Below are 7,786 nucleotides of genomic sequence, written 5' to 3'. Positions count from 1 at the left end.
TTCATGGAATTCTGATAACACAAATAATAGGCACAACACGAGTCATGGGAATGGAATAATGAGGATTATAATGAAACATTAACCTCACTCTGACAACTGCAGAAATTTGCAAAAAAATCTCAAGGTATGATCCACGTAGAAACTTACCATCAATTGACACCATTATGTTGATCACGGATTAACACATATTTTTGATACCTGATAGTCTTCAAAGATTTTCAATGGAAAATCAGTTTTGAGAAAAGAACATGGTGAATGGATATTATGTGGAATCTGCAACATTATAGGATTACTTATATAAAAATAAACATTTTGCTACATTTAAAATGTACAATGAAAAATCCTATATGAAAATAGGTAATGGCTATCCTGGCATTACATTGAGGTTACACAATGGCAGAGCAGATAGAGCTGCTGCCTCACAGCACCAGAGACACAAGTTTGATCCCGACCTCAGCTGCTGTCTGAGTGGGGTTTGCATGCTCCCCCTGTGCAAACATGGGCTTCCTCCAGGATCTCTAGTTTTTTTCCCCACATAGGTGAATTGGCCTCTATAAATTGCTCCTAGTTTGCATGGATGTGTAACTGGGGAAACATAAAACTAATGCAAGTGGTTAATCAATGGTCTGCATGGGCCGAGTCGGCCGAAGGGCCCATTTCCATGCTGTATCTTTCACTTAAATCAATTAATAAAACCACTAACAATCACACTCAGCATTGCTCAAAAACAGATCTAAAATGGTGATTAAATATAAATCATATTGATCCAATCTGACCTGAATTAAAAAAAAATCAACTTGTCACCTAACAGATGATTAGAATATATCCAAATATTTTGCAAACATATTTCATTATGTACCTACCTCAACGTTGCCAAAATGATATGTTATAATTCTGCTGAAGTCATGATTGCATTGTTGCCCATTGCTGGCAATCATAGCATCTGCTGCTGGGAAAAAAATCCCCATTAAAAATAGAAATAGGAATAATAAAAATCACTTGTAAGTCTTTATAAATTGTAAAGAATAACCTCCCTAAGTGCATTGTGTTACAAGATAGTAACACATCCAAAACCTCGCAGGTTCCATTGTCCCCCAATGTGGCACCAGTTCAACCATTTGATGTATTACTGTTATGTACTGATTGTGTTATTTCCCAGCAAACATTTTACAAATACAAACTGCATGTAAGCCAGTTTTACATAAAAAGGCACAAGAACTCCAGCCTAATTCACTGCAGCTGTATGAGATTTGCCCATTTATATTTTACCATTCAATTCCATGCAAAAAAAAACTATAAGACACTCAAAAGCCCCTGATAACCTTGCAAATCTGCAGTTGCACTGGGAGGCACGATGGGAAGAGGATTGGAAATTGGGAAAGAACAAACCAGATATTCTCCATGGAATTATCCTATCAAAGTGCTAAAAGGGGAAGGGAGGACAAGACGTGTTTGGTGGTGGCATCACATTGGAGATGTTGGAAATAGAGGAATATGAATATAGAAGAAGAGGAGAGGGTGCTAGGGACAACAGGAACCTCCTCATGGTCCTGGCAGAGACGGGACAGGATGAGAACAGCAGTGAACGAAAGAAATTGAAAATATATGGTTGTGTGTTCTATCAATTAAGGTGGAAGGGAAACAACATACATATCAAAAGGAGACACAAGGTACTGCAGATGTTAGAACCTTCATGTTAGAAAATACAAAGTGCTGGAGTAACTCAGTGGTCAGGCAGCATTTGTGAATCAAATTGTTGGGTGACATTTTGAATTGGGATCTTTCTTCAGACTTATCAAAAGAACAATAACATTTGGCGCCTGGAGTGTGTGTGGAAACACTTTCCACATACATCTGCTTTACCCTTTGCCCATCTCACCTTAAATATAAGGTGGCCCTTGTGGCTAAAGGTATCAGGGGGTATGGAGAAAAGGCAGGTACAGGATACTGAGTTGAATGATCGCTGGAGAGTCTTGCATGAATGCTGAGAACAATCTGGCACTGTGTGAACGGTGACGAGAGTCTATATACCGGGTTAATAGGTGATCAGAGGCAACTGAGTTCAACAGGTGAGGAGGGTTGGGCTGATGAGAGGGGAGTGGCAGGCAGGCAGGTGAGGAGAAGGAGGGACCGGTGGAAAAGTACTGGGAGGTGAAGTGGATGAGAATGAGAAGAGGGCAGACTGTGACACAAAGGGCCGAATGGCCTACTCCTGCACCTATTTTCTATGTTTCTATGTTTCTATATGTTCTCTAGTCATTGACATTTCTATACGGGGAAAAGGGTTCTGATTGTCTATCCTATCTGTGTCTCTCATGATTTTATATACTTTGAACACATCTCCTCACCCTTTGATGCTCCAGAACAAAACTACCCATGTTTGTCTAACCTCTTATATATGTGTGGGAAGGAACTGCAGATAAAACTACTGAAAATAGTCACAAAATGCTGGAATAACTCAGCGGGTCAGGCAGCATCTCTGGAGAAAAGGAACAGATAGAACAGATAAAGGACAGCCACCACACAGGTAACATTTCGGATCAAGACTCTTCTTCAGACTGTGAGTCAGGGGAGAGGGAAACTAGATGTATGAAAAGATACAATGAACAAATGAATAAAAGGTATGAAAAGAACAAATCAAAGCCGGCACCGATGACCAAGGAACGATAGAGCCCACAATGGTCTATTGTTGGCTGTGGAAAAGGTGATAATGAGGGGATATGAACAGATAAACTAAGTAGTGAAACTAGTAAGATGACTAGGGTGGAGGAGGGGTGGAGAGAGACAATGCAAGGGTTACTTGAAATTAGAGAAGTTTCGGCCCGAAACGTTGCCTACTTCCTTCGCTCCATAGATGCTGCTGCACCCGCTGAGTTTCTCCAGCTTTTCTGTGTAACCTTCAATATTCATACCGCTGGGTTGTAAGCTGCCCAAGCGAATTACAAGGTGCTGTTCCGTTTCTTCAGAGATGCTGCATGACCTGCTGAGTTACACCAGCATTATGTGTCTCTCTTATATCTACCATCTTCTAATATAGAGTGGATTTACAGAGTCCCAATGTCACGTGTTTTATTTTGGGAATGTGTGAAGTTCAACGTGAGAACAGGTTGAGATAAGCGGATGCTGGAGGGGGAGGGGTTGTTCGGCCTTGCAAACCGGTGCGAGAAATATAATTTGACATTTAAAGTTAGTACATGGAAGTCAATCACTAATGAGATAGTAACAATAGAACATCAATGACTATGGGATCAGAACCAGAGAATGTTGATGAATGCCATAGAGGGAGTACAGAGAAGGTTCACCAGACTGATTCCTGGGATGTCAGGACTTTCATATGAAGAAAGACTGGATAGACTCGGCTTGTACTCGCTAGAATTTAGAAGATTGAGGGGTGATCTTATAGAAACGTACAAAATTCTTAAGGGGTTGGACAGGCTAGATGCAGGAAGATTATTCCCGATGTTGGGGAAGTCCAGAACAAGGGGTCACAGTTCAAGGATAAGGGGGAAATCCTTTAAAACCGAGATGAGAAGAACTTTTTTCACACAGATAGTGGTGAATCTCTGGAACTCTCTGCCGCAGAGGGTAGTCGAGGCCAGTTCATTGGCTATATTTAAGAGGGAGTTAGATGTGGCCCCTGTGGCTAAAGGGATCAGGGGGTATGGAGAGAAGGCAGGTACAGGATACTGAGTTGGATGATCAGCCATGATCATATTGAATGGCGGTGCAGGCTCGAAGGGCCGAATGGCCTACTCCTGCACCTATTTTCTATGTTTCCATGTACTTCTCAGTACTTTTCTAGTTAGAGAGTAGTTTACATTGCAGCTCCTCTGAGATTCTGGGGGGTTTTGTTTTGCCTGTATGATCTGGGCATTTGTAAGGAGTATAATCTCTAAGTCGTGAATGATGCAAACTTGGCAAAATGATATTAGTGATTTTCTTTGCTCATTATAGTTGGCAGGTAAAAAAACTCTTAATGAAATAAACACATTAGTTAACAATGGGTCATTGTAAACTTCAACACTTGAATATTCATGAAGCAAAGTGATCAGAAGAGATATACCATGTAAAAGTGAAATCAGAGAAAGGTACAGTCAAAAGTATTTATGGTAATTCTACGAGATTTGAATATAGTTACCCATTTCTAATAATTTAAAAAGTATGATCATGAAAACAATAGTCCCTGTTACACATTGAACCATTAAAAACATCTGAACAGGAATAGGTCATTTAGTCTCTGAGGCCTAATTTACTACAGATGAACTATTGCCCAATTCCATAATGTGGCCTATTTATTTTCCTGGGTAAGAAATTGTGGAGGCCCTTGCAGAGATATTTGCATCATTATTAGCCACTGGTGAAGTTTGAGACGATTTGGAAATAGCTAATGTTCTACCATTATTTAAGGGCAGCAAGTACAAACCAGGGAACTACAAGCAGATGAGCCCTGACATCAGAGGTAAGTGAGTTACTGGAAGTGATTCTGATGGAAGGATTGTTGAGGGTGTTGGCTGTATGGACTTTAGCAAGGCCTTTGACAAGATCCCACATGATAGATTAGACTAGAAGATTACGGATTCCAGCGAAAGCTAACTAACTGGATACATATTGGCTTGATTGTTGGAAGCAGAAAATGATGGTGAAAGTTTGTTTTTCGTACTGGAGGTCTGTGATTAAAGTAGTGACACAGGAATTGATGCTGGGCCCATTGTTGTTTGGGAGTCACATGTGGACAGGGTGGTGAAGAAGTTGGAGGAAGGAACTGCAGATGCTGGTTTAAACTGAAGATCGACACAAAAAGCTGGAGGAACTCAGCGGAACAGGCAGCATCTCTGGAGAGAAGGAATGGGTGACGTTTCGGGTCGAGACTCTTCTAAAGACTGGAAACACTGCCCATTCCTTCTCTGCAGAGATGCTGCCTGTCCTGCTGAGTTCCTCCAGCATTTTGTGTCTATCTGTGGTGAAGAAGGGGATTGGCATGCTGGCCGTCATCTGTCAGGGGGGGATGAGGACAAAAGTTTGGCATATTACATTGCAATTGTACACAGTGTTTGTGAAGTCGCGCTTAGAGTATTATGTACAATTCTGTCTACCTTGCTATCGGAAATATGTCATGAAGCCTGAAAGGATGCAAAGAAGATTTATAAGCATATTGCGAGGACTCAAAGCCCAGCGTTACAGAGAAATGTTAGATAAGCAAAGATCTTATTCCTTGAAGTATAGGATATTGAGATGGTAACTTTATATTGGTATATAAAATCGTGAGAGGCATAGATAAGGTGAATAAACAAGGTAGTTTCCCAGGGAATGGGAATCAAGAACTAAAAGGCATAGGTTTACAGTGACAAAGGAATGAGTGCCATGAAAGGCAATTACTTTTCTCACAGCAATATATACATCCGCTGAGTTTCCAGAGAAAATGGTAGAAGCATGTACAATAACAACATTTAAGATATATCTGGACTGGTACTTGGATAGTAATGGTTGAGAGGGATACCAGCCAAATGTAAGTAAATCGGACTAGTTTAGATAGGCATCCAGTTTGGCATAAAAGATCTTGTGCAGAAGACAATATCTACCAATCCTGGGTCATAATCATAATAATACTTTATTAGCCAAGTATGTTTTGCAACATATGAGAAATTTGATTTGCCATACAGTCATACCAATAAAAAGCTACAGAACACACAAAATACATTTTAACATAAACATCCACCACAGTGACTCCTCCACATTCCCCACAGTGATGGAAGACGAAAAAATGTCCAATCTCTTCATTTGTTTGTTCTCCCACGGTCTGGGGCCTCGAGCCTTCTGTTGACGGGACGATCTTGGCTCCCGTAGCCGGCGGCGTTTGTGACCTCGCGTCGGGGCGATCAAGCTCCTGCATCTCAGTTCCCCCGCGCTGGGCGATCGGACCCCGGGTCGGGGTTGGTCGAAGCCTTTGGCATCGTTTTGAGCTTCCCGACATCGGTCTCTACCCGAGACTGCGAGCTCCTCGATGGTGAAATCCATTGGAGCGTCGATTCCAGGGAAGGGATTGGTATGATGGTAAGTCCACGGCCCCGCGGGGGGGGCTCAAGGTCAGTCCCAAGCAAGGCCTCCAGCTCCATGATGTTAGGCTGCAGAGCGACCGGAGATACGATCTGGAAAACAATCGCATCTCTGGCATGGTAAGAGATTGAAAAATATATATATATTAACAATAGATCCAGTATAAATTGCAGTTTGGGAAGATAATTCTAAACTTCCATAAAGCTTGTCAGCTTGTAGAAATGTGTTTTTGATGTAATTTTTGGAAAAGTCTGGTTCTAATTTTTAAACAAAACGACCTCGTCTAAAAACTTGGATGACAAGTGGAACTAATTGGTTGAATTCCTTTCCTAATTTCTAAACACTTGAATTTCTTGGGAAGCCAAATATTATTTATGGATTACCCGAGTTTCCACCTTTGAAATCTTTATACTTACATTAATTTTGAGTTCCTACTATTTTTCATGGTGTGATGAGAATGCATATTAGAAAGGTTAGTAACGGCTACACATGCATAGTCAGGAAATCAACTTGGCTTACTTTTAAAAAAAGAAATTGAGCCATTGACACAATTTTGTGTTTTGCTCTTAGTATTCTCACAGGTTCAATGTTAATTTACATTCCCATAAGAGGCTTTCATGTGCACTATCAACAGGCTGTGCTTTTCTTGCATAACATCTGGGTAGACAATAGCATGATCCAGAGATTGCAACATCGGTCTCTTGATATGTGCGCTTTCTTTGACTATTAGACTATCAGGGGAACTCTGCTCTTTGCTGAAAGTCTGAAATACAGAGCCTAAGGCCATCCATTGGATTCATGCATTCAAGTATATCAAAGGGCAGAATGCACTTTGCACCATTAATCCATTTCCCTACAGTCGTCAGTATTGGAAAATAATAAACATGACATATAATGGATTTACCTCTCCATCACATATTTCAGTTTAGAGATAAACTGTTTAGTTTAGTTTAGAGATACAGTGCGGAAACAGGCTCTTTGGCACACCGAACCTGCACCGACCAACGTTCCCCCACACTAACACTATCCTACTCATGTTAGGGACAATACACCATTATACCAAACCTGAAGGTACACAAAAATGCTGGAGAAACTCAGCGGGTGCAGCAGCATCTATGGAGCGAAGGAGATGGGTAACGTTTCGGGCCAAAACCCTTCTTCAGACTGATAGGGGGTGGCGGGGAGAAGGAAGGAAAAAGGGAGGAGGAGGATCCTGAGGGCTGGGGATGGGAGGAGACAGTTTGAGGGCTAACACAATTGGGAGAATTCAATGTTCATGCTCCCTGGATGCAGGCTCCCCAAGCGGAATATGAGGTGCTGTTCCTCCAATTTCCGGTGTTGCTCGCTCTGGCAATGGAGGAGACCCAGGACAGAGAGGTCGGATTGGGAATGGGAGGGGGAGTTGAAATGCTGAGCCACCGGGAGGTCAGGTAGGTTCTTGCGGACTGAGCGGTGGTGTTCGGCGAAACAATCACCCAACCTCTGCTTGGTCTCACCGATGTAGATCAGGTGACATCTAGAGCAGCGGATGCAGTAGATGAGGTTGGAGGAGATACAGGTGAACCTCTGTCGCACCTGGAACGACTGCTTGGGTCACATCGGTGAGACTAAGCGGAGGTTGGGCGATTGTTTCGCCGAACACGGTCAAGAAACAATCAAGAAACAAAGAACCAAGGACAAGTGTGGGAGGAAACTGGAGATCTCAGAAGAAAACCCATGCAGGTTACAGAGA

Source organism: Leucoraja erinacea, chromosome 3 (genome assembly GCF_028641065.1).
Source record: "Leucoraja erinacea ecotype New England chromosome 3, Leri_hhj_1, whole genome shotgun sequence".
In the NCBI taxonomy this organism is placed as follows: domain Eukaryota; kingdom Metazoa; phylum Chordata; class Chondrichthyes; order Rajiformes; family Rajidae; genus Leucoraja; species Leucoraja erinaceus.
This window is presented reverse-complemented; position numbering follows the sequence as displayed.